At 50.1% G+C, this 14807-nt stretch overlaps 1 non-coding gene and 1 pseudogene across 1 annotated transcript; one reads left to right on the top strand and one right to left on the bottom strand.

Moving 5' to 3' along the window:
* Positions 1 to 14807, bottom strand: part of LOC120375815 — a 451158-nt pseudogene that overhangs the window by 139953 nt on the left and 296398 nt on the right.
* TRNAC-GCA lies at positions 7029 to 7100 on the top strand. The gene has a single exon. It is a non-coding gene; the product is annotated as a tRNA-Cys (tRNA).

Raw genomic sequence — 14807 nt, 5'->3', positions numbered from 1 at the left:
GTTAAATCCCAGATGAGTGGAGTTCTATCAGTTCTCAGCCTGAGTCCTTAGGTCTTAATCCTGAGGCTATTGTCCCATCATGGGGCCATTTCCCGCCTCTCTTTCATATAGAAGCACAATTTTCCTTGCACAGACACAGGAACAGCAAGATCTTTCTCTGTCCCTTGTGCAAAGCAGGGGGCCAAATTCCATGGAAACAATGGACAAGCAGGGGGCCCTGGGCACATCCAGCCCTGGCCGTGAGATGTTCCCTCCCCTCTTTCTTTATGCCCCTGTTGTTATTTCATGGATTGTCTGGGATGGGGGAAAAGCTGAGTTCACTCCAGGTGGAGGGGGAAAGAACCGTGAAAGTCTCAGGACACAACTCCTGCTACCAGGATCACCGAGGTGCTGGGAATCTGCATGGGAAAGGGACGGTGTGAATAGTCAAGGTGGGGAATGAATAACAATCTACAACTAGATCCACCTCATTAATCACTGACACAGGCTAATCCTGCCGCCGATAGAAGGGAAACTGGGAGAAATTCTTTGCTGCTCAGCCATGGAAACAGTGACCCAATTGCACCGCAGTGAATGTGCTGGGGAAAGCTGGACTTTACAGGCAGGTGGAAAAAGCAGATCCTAGAAACACCTGGAGCTCCCCACAGCACTGCTGCCACCAGGGTCAGGTGTTGAGCAACTCACAGTGCCCCCTCCCCTCCCATTACCTTCCAGCAGGGGGTGGCAGCACCCCTCACCCAATGCAGGGGAGAGGCCTGATTGTATCTCTGCACCCTGAGTCCAGGGCACCCACTCTCTCTGCCCCACACATCGAATCTGGCCCTGCTGCAAAGTGACCCTAAGAACCAGCAATCTCCAGGACAGCAGGTTTGGCCCTCAGAGCAGGGAATGTGTCCCCCATGCTGCTCTTAGGCCACTGGGTGCTCTGGAAACAAGAGGGCTCTGAGTGTAACCCAGGGGTCAGCAACCTTTCAGAAGTGCTGTGCCGAGTCTTCATTTATTCACTGTAATTCAAGGTTCCGCATGCCAGTGATACATTTTAATGTTTTTAGAAGGTCTCTTTCTATAAGTCTATAATATATAACCAACTATTGTTGTATGGAAAGTAAATAAGGTCTTTTAAAATGTTTAAGAAGCTTCATTTAAAATTAAATTAAAATGCAGAGCCCCCAAGACTGGTGGCCAGGACCTGGGCAGTGTGAGTGCCACTGAAAATCAGCTCATGGGCCACCTTCGGCACACGTGCCATAGGTTGCCTACCCCGCAGGAGTTTCAATCCTGCTCAGTGAGGGGTAAGTGCCAATTGCATGGAAGGTCTTGGGGTGGTTTCTGCTCCTAAGTCACCTTGGTACATGTAAGATTCCCACCCGCTGTGCTGCTTGGGACAAGGGCAGATGAGACGGGCGAATCCTCCAGCACTGGAGGGAAAGGTCCCATCTGCACAGACTGAGAGGCAAGGAAACAGAGGGGCAGTCAGTGCTCAGAGAGGAGAGAGGTCAGTGATTTACACCCACCAGGGGACACTGTCTTTCTGAGGCGAGTGCAGCTTGCTTGGGATGGTGCTGACGCTGGATAGAAAAAAGGCTGGAGTCAATGACAGACGAGACCACAGAAGGGGAAGAGGAATGGCAGCCCCACAGAAGGTCCTGGGTGCTCAGATGCCCCAGTTATTGCACCCTGGCCTGTCACAGAGAGAGAAAAGACCCAGCGGGACCCAGGCCCCCTACAGTGATCTCATGGACAAGAACCTGGCTGGGAGTGGGGTGAAGGTTCCCTCTGGGCAAATAGGAGCTGAAATCCCTCAGTGTCCTGGAATTTAAGCAATGGAAGCTTCAAACCCTGCACAGGTGTGGGCTGAGGTGCATCAGCAGAAGGTTGGGCTAGACAGGGGCGGCAGCTTTGTATAATTTTTGGTGGTGCCCAGAATGGGACCAAGTCCTGCCCCACCCCCACCCCAGCTTTAGGCCGATTCTCCAGATTCCCCTGAATCGGGCCCCACCCCTAAGAGGGCCCCGTGCCCAAGCCCTGGTACTGCGTACTGGCAAGAGCTGGTGTGCTGTACCAGGGTGGCCCGGCTTCCTCAGGGGGCAATTTAAAGGGCCTGGGGCTCCCAGCAGGGGCTGGGGTAGGGCTGTGGGGCGCTGGGGGCTATTTAAAAACTGCAGGGTTTCCATTGCTTCTACCGCCCCAGCCCTTTAAATAGCCCCCAGAGCCCCGCCGCTTCCCCAGGGCTCCCTCAGCTATTTACAGGGCCGGGGCAGTGGAAGCAGGGGAGCCCCGGGCCATTTAAATAGCCCCCAAGCCTCGGGCTGCTGCTGCTACCCCGGTGCTGACGGAGGGAGGAGGGGGCACTTACGGTACAGGGTGGGCTGTACCCTCTGTACCCGCACCCCCTGCCTCCAGCCAGCCCCACACCCCCTGCTCGCAGCCAGCCCATCTCCAGCTAGCCCTGCACCCCCTGCCCCAGCCAGCCCCACACCCCCTGCCCTGCCTCCAGCCCCTGCTCACAGCCAGCCCCTGCTGCACACCCTGCCTGCACCAGCCCCACACCCCCTGCAGCCAGCCCTGCACCCCGTGCCTTGTCTCCAGCCAACCCCTGTCGTACCCCCTGCGGCTCTGCCTGAAGCCAGCCAGCTCCCCACACCAGCCCTACACCACCGGCCCCGCACCTCCTGCCCTGCCTGCAGCCAGCCCCGCACCTCCTGCCCTGTCTCCAGCCAACCCCTGCTGCACCCCCCTGCCTGAAGCCAGCCAGTCCCGCACAAGACATCTCCAGCCAGCCCCGAACCCCTTGCCCTGCCTGCAGCCAGACCCTACCTCCTGTCAGGGCCTGCCCTGCCTCCAGCCAGCCCCATGTCCACTGGTGCCTGCAGTTCCCAGGGCAGTAACCCTGCACACCTGTTTCAATGAGGGGGGCAGGGAGCAGCTGGAACCCACACATGTGCACACCCTAGGGTGACCAGACAGCAAGTGTGAAAAATCAGGACGGGGGTGGGGGTTATTAGGATGCTATATAAGAAAAAGTCCCAAAAATTGGGACTGTCCCTATAAAATCAGGACATCTGGTCACCCTAGCACACCCCCAGGGAGTGGCAGGGACCCACACATGTAAAACGGAGCTCGTTTCTAGTTCAGGCCCATCTTTTTAAAAAAGAACTGTAGGTAGGGTTAACATACACCCGTATTTTCCTGGACATGTCAGGCTTTTTGGTTCTTAAATCACTGTCTGGGAGGAATTTTTTAAATTTAAAAATTTAAAAATTCCTCCTGGGAAAATACGGACGCATGGTAACGCTATTGGTACAAAAAATACATACTGTGGCACATCCCTTAAATCAGAACTTTTTATAGGGAACTGGTTCCTAAGAAATGAAAGTCTTATAAATTTTTAGTTATCCCTGCCGGGCCCCGCCTAAAAATGACTGCCCAGAGTTCGAGAACTGTCCCTCTTCACATTGGACAGATGGGGAGAAGCCTGAAGTACAAAGAAGGGAAGTGACCTTCTCAAGGGCCTACACAGCAAGGTGGTGGCAGAGCCAGAAAGAGAAGCCAACAGTCCTGACTCCTGTTCTAATGGACAAAAAAAAAAAACCCAGAGAAAGGGATAGAGCCCAGGAATCGAGATGGTGGGGAAATTTCATTGAAACCATTTCTGTCAGAAAATCCCCTTCAGACTAAACCAGTTTGTTTCTCGACATCAAAACAAGTGAGATGAAAGTTCTTTGCAAAAATATTTTGTTGCAAAACAAAAGCATCTCCTGTTTGTCACAGTGTGTTAAATTGTCTCGTCGCACACAAAGAGGAGACACTTAGATCACAAACATTAGATAAGATGCTTCAGTCTGAGCTAAGTAATTGCTGCTCTTAACAATTTCAAAATAAAAAAATACAAATCAAATAGACTATTTCAGCTATTCTATTATGTCATAATCTGCTCTGAGTAAATGTGATAGGACACCGCATATTATTCACTACTCCTAGTGACACTCTCCAATGGATCCCCACCCACCGTGAGGTAGGTAGGAGCGGATCATTATTATCCCTACTTGAAAGAGGAAGAAGCTAAGGCTGAGAAAGGAGAATTGACTTGTCTTAAGTCACACAGCCAGTCAGTGGCAGAGTTGGGAATAGGACCCAAGAGCCCTGATTTTCAAACTAACCATCGGATCTTGAATTTCAGACACTGAATGACCTGAATAAAGTGCTCTCAGATGAGCTCCACACCAACAACAGTGCACAATAAATATTCAGCAAGTATTTGAGGAGAACTGCAATGTTAGAGAGAATCATGAACTGCTCAGAGACCATTAATGCAGCGAAGCAGCAAAATTCATCAAACATAGAACTGGTTCTGACTTATTTACTTGGTCTTCTAAGAGAACAACAAGGACCTGAGTCTCCTCCCTGTCAATAACCCCCTGCTCAGCCAATCAGGGTAGAGACTGAGGACGGGAGGCTGAGGGTTCTCACCAGAGAGCCCAAAGGATGGCCCAGGTCACCGGTGGGGATCACTGCCCGAGCACTATTTCAGCCCCACATATTTGGGTGGACCTCCCACAGTGGTAGCTGCCGAGCACTCCCCCGCAACACACACACACACACATCGTTCCTGGTGTTGGGAGGGGAACAGGTGAAAGGAGCAAGAGACGAAGAGAAAGGAGGGAGGGATGGATGGAGGAAAAGGTGAAACAAAAAGGACAAACCCTAATGACCACAGTGATTCTAAGGGACAAAATCCCAGGTACGAAATAAAATTCTGCCTCCTTAAGCTCGTGTTTTCCATGCCTAAAATTCAACTGTGACCAGATGGATCAGACTGAACAGGTTTCAAACCTCGAGGAGGCTCTTACCTTCTAAACAGGGATGGCTGTTTTCTAGTAAAATCAGGAAAAGGGAAGGAGAAAACTTGAAAGAGGTTCCTCCTGGCGCTCACGTCCGTGAACCCGAATACTCTCTCAGTCCTCAAAGAGAGACCTGGAGAAGGAGACTTGCTGGAGCAAAGCCACAGGGGTCTCTGAGTTTTTCCTGGCCCCTCGCCCCTGTCCTGCCTGGCTGATGTCAGCATCTCTCTGTGAGGTCACCACCTCCCCACCACCTTTGACCAATGGTCTGAGGTCCTGCAAAAGGCCTTTGTGATGTCACTGCCACACCCCTCCCTTGCTGTGCCAATGTCCTGCCCCTGGCCAGGCACTTTGGAGGTTTGAGCTACTCCCTGTGGATCACCCCACTCAAGGAGCGTTCGTTCTAGGCAGCAAGCCGGTAGTTTTGGATCATCTGCAAATTTTGTCAGCTCACTGTTTATTAGATCATTTATGAATATGTTGACTAGTCCTGGTCCCAGTACAGACACCACTAGTTACCTGTTTCCATCCTGAAAACTGACCATTTATTCCTACCCTTTGTTTCCTATCTTTTAACCAGTTATTGATCCACGTGAGGACCTTCCAGAGGTGAAAGTAAGCCGGTATGTTCCGGTATGGGGTACCGGCAAGAGCCGGTACGCTGTGCCAGCCCGGCCTGGCTTCCCCAGGCTGGTGATTTCAAGGGTCCAGGGCTCCCTGCTGCGGCCGAAGCCCTGGGCCCTTTAAATCACCTCCCGAGCCCCTTTGCCGGAGCCCCGGGGAGCAAATCACTGCCGTGGATGCTGCTCTCTCCCACTCTGCCAACACAGAGCAGGGGCGGCAGAAGCTTCCTTACAGTGGTGGGGGGCACCATTGTCCAAACTGTGGCACCCCCATGACACCCTTTCCCCAAGGACCCCCACTCACAGCACCTCTCCCCCCGAGGCCACACCCACAGAACGCCTCTTCCCCAAGACTGCACCCTTCCCCCCCCCTCCATCATTTGTCCTAACAGCCAGTAAAGAGTGGTGGGGCCATGGCGCTCTAAACCCCCTGTTCCAGCACCCCTGACACAGAGCTAAGCAGGCAGCAGTGTGTGTGTGTGTGTGTGTGTGACAGAGAGTGCTGAGCTGAGCTGAGGCAGTGAGAGAAGGGGGCTGATGTCGGGGCTGTCCCCTGCCTCAGGACTGGTTGCTTCCAGCAGCTGTCTGAACTTAGAGACAGTGTGCGACACACTCACTCTTCTGCAACCCACACACTGTCTCTCCCCCCCACACACATGCTCTCTACCCCACCACGCACAGTGCAGTTGAAAAGCAGCTGGCAATCTAGTAGGATGCCCATGGACCAACGGGCATCCTACTAGAAGAAACCTGATAGAAACCTGATAGGATAGAAACCTGCATCATGCGATGCAGCCCGTGAGGCATTGCAAACCTTTCCCAAAGCATCCTGCAGCCAGCTACCCACAATGCACTGCTCTCTGTGGCAATCCAAGGGATGCTAGCATGGATGTGCTCTGGTGACACAGGGTGGACATGCAACAGCTGTTCAATTAAAACACTTTAACTAAAGCCACATTATTCTTTCATGTAGACATAGCTTAAGAGTGAGACAAGACCCAGCTCCACTGAAACTAAAGAACCACAACTTCCTCTGTAGTTGGCAGGATTTGTTGCCCTCCCCTAGACTCTCTACAATTTGTTTCTGTAGTGGGGGGGGGGGCGCGTGAAAACTGGACGCAATGCTCCAGATGTGGCCTCACCAGTGCTGACTAGAGGGGAATAATCACTTCCCTCGATCTGCTGGCAACGCTCCTACTAATCCAGCCCAATATGACCAGTTACCCATATTGAATGCAGGCACAGCAATATCTGATACATTGGTTGCTGTCCATTCAGGGGGTTATTTCCCACCTATTCATAAATAATGAAGCTGCTCTAAGTGGAGGGGAGAGAGCTGTCCTGTCCGTGCAGTTAACCCATCTCCCCAAGAGGTGGTAGCTATGTCAGTGGGGGGAAGCTATGTTGGTGGGTGTGCAAGCTGTGGTGTCTCCATGTGTATATAAAGTTTAATCAAACCCCGTTTTTAAAACCCCTGTGGTCTGGGAATAGAAAAGGAGCTCTCTGAGGCAGAGCCCGTCCTTCAAAATCCTTAAGATTATGGACTTGGCTGTGTAAATGTCATGGGGGTATAGCTCAGTGGTAGAGTGTTTGACTGCAGATCAAGTGGTCCTTGGTTCAAATCCAAGTGCCCCCTCACAAAGCCATTCTTTCAGTAAAAATATTTCTATTTCAGGAGCTCCACTAAATAGGGATCCCTGAAATGAATGGACACACTCAATGTTTTCCTGTGCAAATGCATAAAAACCCAGCAAACATGTCCCCAGCTGAAATCAGTTCCAATCCTCTAAGTGTCTAGGTTTGTTTTCATCAATGAAACAAAGGCACGTGAAGACACATTTGCAGGTCCTTGGCCTCCATGGGCTACAATGTGCAGAAGAACAAGAACCACATCCACTTGGGAGGCATGGACTAGTCTGTATTACATTTGGTAACTAAGTTGCCATTGGGACTGAAAACTCTCCTGGGGGTGGACAGGAATCTCTTAGAAAAATAAAATAACCAAGATTTAGCAAACTCCCTGTTACACATTCAAACCTCTCTTTGTGCACATGGCATCAATTGGGGCTCTAATAAATGTCAACCTTCCTTTAACACAGATCGTTGTTCCTTGTAACTTTCAGACGCATTCAAATGGCAGCTGTTTACAGGTCATGTGCTGCTAGTTCATGAGCAGCAGCAGAGTCTCTGTACGTTTACCAACCATAGAGCTCATTATGTCTGCCTCTAAGTAAGTGCAGAGTTATTTCAATGGCTCCTACACTGACATCTGCTGCCCCTTCTGGCTGGTTAATTGCACTATTTGGAACCTGCTCCTAAAATTACACCCTTCCTGGGAGTGAGTCAAAACTGCCCAAGGAAACCCCATTGGGTTTCAAGTGCAGTACAAGCAGGGAGGTGAGGGGCAAGCAGAGGGGTCTCAGAGGTTCTCCTAGGGAGCAGGGTTGGGGGGCTAGTAGTCATGCCTGTGGGGTTCTATTCCTGGCTGTGGGAGGAAAGGGGTGTCTAGTAGATTAGAGGTGGGGGCCTAGAAATCAAACAAAAAAAAACATCTCCCTTTTCAGTTTCAATGCTCATTGAACAAGAACATGGCTTCTCATCACTTTGGTTTCAGAGGAGCAGCCATGTTAGTCTGTATCCTCAAAAAGAACAGGAGTACATGTGACACCTTAGAGAATAACAAATTTCTTAGGTTCTGTTGCCATCATGTGGCCACTTCATTTCACTTCTTATTGTTAAAAGGTTTGGGTACTTTGCACAGAAACATCATTTCCTTGGGAGAGATGGAGAAGTGGAAGCTGCATTGATTTAATCCTCTGAAAATTAGATAAGGATTAAAATATTCTCCAGACAGCTCAGTTTCAACCATCCTTGCTCACTGCTGCCAGTGAAGCTCAGTTCTATCCCATGGCCCCAAGAACTGCTGGGTGCAAGTCCTGGGTCTGATGTGAAGTAAGAAAAAAAAAGATAATGGAGGTACCCTATCCCCTAGAACTGGAAGGGCCCATTGAATCCAGCCCCTTGCCTTCACTAGCAGGGCCAAGTAGTGATTTTGCCCCAGATTCCTAAGGGGCCTCTCAATAATTGAACTCATAACCCTGCATTTAGTAAGTTAATGCACAAACCACTGAGCTATCCCACCCCTAAACAGCATAGGAGTGACTCTGCCTGCCTAGACTTTTCTATAGATAAATTGAGACACACCATGCTTGAGGAAGGAGATACAGATGTGTCGTTTGATTGTTTTTCTCATGTTAAATGTACTTGATCATTTCCATGGCAAAAATATTTGTACGAGACCATGAAAAAAGGAAGAAACTGTGAAAATACCCATGGGAGAAAGGGGGTTTCTGAGAGCCGGGGTAGATATGGAGATTTTTATGAAACGGGGAGAGGCCAAAGTAGGGCCTTTAGCTGGAGCAAAGGGGGAGGGTTTTTTGGACAGTTTCATTTTAGCCAGCCTCACATCCTGTAGTCCCTACTTCCCCATCCCACCAACATGTGACCTAGCACCTCCCCACTGGCAAAGCCACCTCTGACAGCCCCACTGGACTGGCCTCCAGAGCCCCCAGCATGCCCTCTCCTAGCTGGATCCCCTGGCAGCCAGAGCTCTCCCCAGAACTGCCGTGGTTGCTCCCCTGGAATGGTAAAAATGCATTGAGGGGACTGGACCACTGACCTATCAGCTCTCAACACTCAAACTTTCAGTAACTCTGTTATCAGTGCCTGTGAGTGGAATTTAAACAGCTGTACTGGGCTGGACCAGAGGCCCATCTAGCTCTGTGTATGGTCCTCTGAAAGTAGCCAATACCAAGTACACCCAAGAGTTCATCAACAAGGTACCACTGGGAGTTGAACCCAGGATCTCTTATTTACAGAACAAGCTTTTAGCTAGCTAAGCCATGGTGCCCGCCTGTGGTGAAAATACATTGTCTGCCCACACCTGACTCCCTGCCATCCCCACTGGGGCCTGACAAGCTTTGCTTGTGTTTGGATTCTGCAAAGCAGAGGAGCAGGTGAGGTTTTCCTTGCAAGCTGTGTCTGTGAATCTTTGGCCAGATCTGCACTACAAAGTTATTTCAGCATCATTATATTGCTCAGGTCTGTGAAAAACACACAACGCTCCCTCGATCAGCAGCTTTTGGCTGGTGCACACACTGCAATGCCACGTCTGGTGACAAAACTGCCCTGTTTTGGTGACAAAATAAAACCACCTTGACGAGAGGCCTAGAGCTTTGTGCAGCAAACTTAAAGTGACAAATTGTCAGTGTAAATGCTGCTGGTCATTATATCACCATAACTGGCCTCCACCAGTATCCCACAATGAACTCGCCTGCCCTGCATTCCTGCTACAGAGGCTGGGTCCCTCCCCTTTCATAGCTCCAGAAAGTTCTGACAGCTGAGCCACTATCTACACCGGGATTAGGTTGATAGAACTGCATTGTCAGCCTAAGTAATGCAATTACACCCACCTAATTTTGTAGTGTAGACCTGTCCAAAGAATCACACACACACCGTGGGAGCAAAACTTCACCTGCTCCTCTGCTTTACAGAATCCAAACACGAGCAACACTTGTCAGGGCCCAGTGGGGATTGGCAGAGAGTCAGGTGTGGGCAAAGACAATGCTTTAAGTACTTGCAGGTATCATGGCTTAGCTGGTTAAAATACCTCTTTTGTAAACAAGAGATTCTGGGTTCAACTCCCAGGGGTGCCTTAAGGAGTGGCTCTTGGGGCACCTGGTATTGGCTATTGTCAGAAGAGAAGATTCAGAGCTAGATGGACCTATGGTTTAAATTACACTCACAGGCACTGATAATAGAATTACTGAAAGTTTGGGTGTTAAGAGCTGATAGGTCAGTGGTCCAGTCCCCTCAATGTGGTTTTACCAGTTCCACTTGCTAAACTCCCTCCCAACCTCTATAAAATTACAGTGCAGACATATGGGCTTGAGCCCACCCTCTGAGGCCCCATGAGGGGTGAGGGTTTCTGAACCCAGGCTTCAGCGTGAACACAAATATCTGCACCAGTTTTTAGCCCCTCAGCTTTACGTCCAGGAGCCCAAGTCAGATGACCCAGGCCAGCTGTGCTGCCATCTTTATCCCTGGAGAGATGGACTCTAAGGGTACGTCTCCATTGCAGTGTAAGCCCAGGTGTGGCATGCTGTGCTCAAAGCAGCACCTGGAAGCCCCATACTCACCACTCATATAACGATGACATGGTTTGTACAAAGTCTGCCTCGTGAGGTATCATTTAAAAAGTCTTGATCTGTTGAACATTAATATCGGGTTGGATTGTGTGTGCTCGCATTGGTTGGGAAGTTATGAAGTTTTGCTCTGTGTGTGTTACTGAGATACATTATGAGGTTGGGAAATGCCCCCCACCAGCCTTTCAGGTGTGACAATGAAGGAGCCAGACTCGCTGCTGGCCCATTGAAGGGATCCACACTCCCAAGGACTATCCCAGGAACCGTATACAATGCAGACTTCTCCGAGATAGCACAGAGACAATGGCCACTGCTTGACTCACATGGTAACAAAGGAGCTTCCTAGCAAGTTGGAAGAATCTATGAAAGATGGGAAGAGACATCATGACTTGGTCTCTCTCCCCCACAACTCAGCAGCTGGAAACACACCTGGAGGACAAAGACTGAACTGAACTGACTCAGAAACAGAAGAGAATAATAACAATAATACTTGCAAACCAAAGTCCCTAAACAGACTAGTATTGTTTTTTCAGCAGAAAATTTTCAGTTTGGGGAATTTTGTTTTCTCAGTCAGAACTTGCCAAGGGAAGCAGAGAGAAAATGTTGGAGTTGCCTCCTTCAGAACAGCTTGGCCTAGACACTAGCTCTGGTTCACTTGCTCGGGTTGAGGGTATTTTAATAATTTGGGCAGGTCCCAGGGTGTTTGGGGGAGATGATGAGGATGTTCCCTTTTGAGATAAAAACTAAGAAATACAGCACTAGAGAATTTTTTTTAAAAGAAATCTGGGATTTAGACATTTTATTTAAAGCAAGAGGGGGTCCTGAGTTTCTGAGGTTTTTGTTTGCATGAAGCAACACTGTTGGCTCTGTTATTGTACCAAAGGGGGAGATGGTTGTCTATAAAGGAGGGGTGAAAACTAAATGCATCTGATGAGGAGGGGATTTGAACCCATGCATGCAGAACACACTAGATTAACAGTTCTCCACCTTAACCACTTGGCCACCTCACTTGAACTGTCAAAAAAGGGACAGGTGGAGAAATCTAAGGCCAGCAGAGATAGGGACAATAAGGAGTTTTTAAATACTAAGCGGAAGCAGGGGCTGAATGAGCTCCCCCCTCACATCTAGTGAGGAGCTGGGGGAAAGACTTCAGGAACAGACCATGTATGCACAGACACACCTACTCTGCCTAGCTATGCAGCATGATGGGGCCGCTTCCCCAAAATGACCAGTTTTGGCTGGTGGTGGGTTACAAATCACTTTAGGATTGAGTTGAATGAAATGTTATTATCCTTCCTGCATGAGTGAAGGGCAGCAGAACATACCTAGTCTGTCTTGATGGAGGGGTGGGTGGGTGAGGAATAGCTTTTATTGGACTTCATAGAAGTGATTGAGAACGTCATTCTAAACTAGTGGTCCCCAAATATTTCACACTGTGCCCTCATCCATGGCTGTGGCCCATCAGAAGCCACAGTCAAGAACCGGGGCTGGGAGTGGGTCTGTTGCTTGCTGGGGAGAGGGGTGCAGACAGGGGTAAGGGGGTCGAGGCCGAGCTGGGAGCCAGAGGCCCAGGCTGAGGGTGGGGTTGGGGAAGAGCTGGGACAGAGTGGGGCTGAGTGCTGCTCCCTCCATGGGGGCTGGCTCAGGCCCTGAGGTGTCCCCATGAATGTTCCTCTGTGTCCCCCTAGGAGTCATGCCCCACATTTTGGGGACCACTGAACCCTACTCGCTAAGCAGGGGCTAGTGATGGCAAAGCCCAGGGAAAGGGAGAACAAGTGTGGGGCCCCCAGCACTGGAACCATGTGAAGGGGCTGCAGGAGAGGGGCAATGGCTGGTGGCCCAGGGAGTTAAGGGCAAAGGGGGCACAGGAGGGGGCAGGAGTTAGGGGTGAAGGAGGTGCAAGGGTAGGGAGTGCAGGAGCTAGTGGTAAAAGAAGAGTGGGGTTAAGTGGTGGTGGCTGAGGGCTTAGGGAGCTGGGTTAGAAAGCAACGGGCGTCTTTCTGTGGAGGTTTGATTCTTGCCTGTTAGGCAAGGCTGGTGTGTGGTGTCTCCATGGCTGCACATTCAGTGTCTGATCACCCACCATGCCCCAGGGAGCCAAGTCTAGACATATTCAGAGGCTCTATGCCAGGGTTTCTCAAACTTCCTTTCACTGCAACCCCCTTCTGCCAAAAAAAAACTTACTACATGATCCTGGAAAGAGGGACCAGGCCCCTCCATACTGGACAGAGGCAGGGAAGATAAAGCCTGAGCCCTGCCCCAGGTAGGGGAGGGCAAAACCAGAGCTTGAGGGATTCAGCCCTGGGTGGTGGGGCTCAGACTTTTGGCTTCAGCCCCAGGCCCCAACAGTAACTCTAGCTCAGGAACCAATCCATGCAACAAACCTCGATGCCAACTCTGCCCACATATCTACACCAGCAACACCATCACAGGACCTAACCAGATCAGCCACACCATCACCGGTTCATTCACCTGCACATCCACCAATGTAATATATGCCATCATATGCCAGCAATGCCCCTCTGCTATGTACATCGGCCAAACTGGACAGTCTCTAAGGAAAAGGATAAATGGACACAAATCAGATATTAGGAATGGCAATATACAAAAACCTGTAGGAGAACACTTCAACCTCCCTGGCCACACAATAGCAGATCTTAAGGTGGCCATCCTCCAGCAAAAAAACTTTAGGACCAGACTTCTAAGAGAAACTGCTGAGCTTCAGTTCATTTGCAAATTTGACACCATCAGTTTAGGATTAAACAAAGACTGTGAATGGCTTGCCAACTACAGAACCAGTTTCTCCTCCCTTGGTTTTCACACCTCAACTGCTAGAACAGGGCCTCATCCTCCCTGATTGATCTAACCTCGTTATCTCTACCTTGCTTCTTGCTTGCATATATAAACCTGCCCCTGGAAATTTCCACCACTTGCATCCGAAGAAGTGGGTATTCACCCACGAAAGCTCATGCTGCAAAACGTCTGTTAGTCTATAAGGTGCCACAGGATTCTTTGCTGCTTTTAATGAAGACTAGATGCTTTTCTGGAATGTGTTTGCTCCAGAAGTAGCTATTGTGTCATACAGAAGGCCTGTGATATGCAGGGGGTCAGATTAGATGCTCTAATGGTCTCTTCTGGCCATAAAGTTGACTAATTTCTGAAAAACTGAGTGTAGCATTGGGAGCAGCATCTGATGTTTTCCTGTCTAGCCGGCTTGCTTCCTAGAACGAACGCTCCTTGAGTGGGGTGATCCCCAGGGAGTAGCTCAAACCTCCACAGTGCCTGGCCAGGGGCAGGACATTAGCCCAGCAAGGGAGGGGTGTGGCAGTGACATCACAAAGGCCTTTTGCAGGACCTCAGACTATTGGTCAAAGGTGGTGGGGAGGTGGTGACCTCACAGAGAGATGCTGACATCAGCCAGGCAGGACAGGGGCGAGGGGCCAGGGAAACCTCAGAGACCCTGTGGCTTTGCTTCAGCAAGTCTCCTTCTCCAGGTCTCTCTTTGAGGACCGAGAGAGTATTCGGGTTCACGGACGTGAGCGCCAGGAGGAACCTCTTTCAAGTTTTCTCCTTCCCTTTTCCTGATTTTACTAGAAAACAGCCGTCCCTGTTTAGAAGGTAAGAGCCTCCTTGAGGTTTGAAACCTGTTCAGTCTGATCCATCTGGTGACAGTTGAATTTTAGGCATGGAAAACAGAAGCTTAAGGAGGCAGAATTTTATTCCGCACCTGGGATTTTGTCCCTTAGAATCACTGTGGTCATTAGGGTTTGTCCTTTTTGTTTCACCTTTTCCTCCATCCATCCCTCCCTCCTTTCTCTTTGTCTCTTGCTCCTTTCACCTGTTCCCCTCCCAACACCAGGAACGAGGTGTGTGTGTGTGTTGTGGGGGAGTGCTCGGCAGCTCCCACTGTGGGAGGTCCACCCAAATATGTGGGGCTGAAATAGTGCTCGGGCAGTGATCCCCACCGGTGACCTGGGCCATCCTTTGGGCTCTCTGGTGAGAACCCTCAGCCTCCCGTCCTCAGTCTCTACCCTGATTGGCTGAGCAGGGGGTTACTGACAGGGAGGAGACTCAGGTCCTTGTTGTTCTCTTTGAAGACCAAGTAAATAAGTCAGAACCAGTTCTATGTTTGATGAATT

This window comes from Mauremys reevesii, linkage group 12 (assembly GCF_016161935.1).
Source record: "Mauremys reevesii isolate NIE-2019 linkage group 12, ASM1616193v1, whole genome shotgun sequence".
NCBI classification, from domain to species: domain Eukaryota; kingdom Metazoa; phylum Chordata; order Testudines; family Geoemydidae; genus Mauremys; species Mauremys reevesii.
The sequence above is the reverse complement of the archived record's forward strand: the minus strand, read 5'-3'. Positions and strand labels throughout refer to the sequence as shown.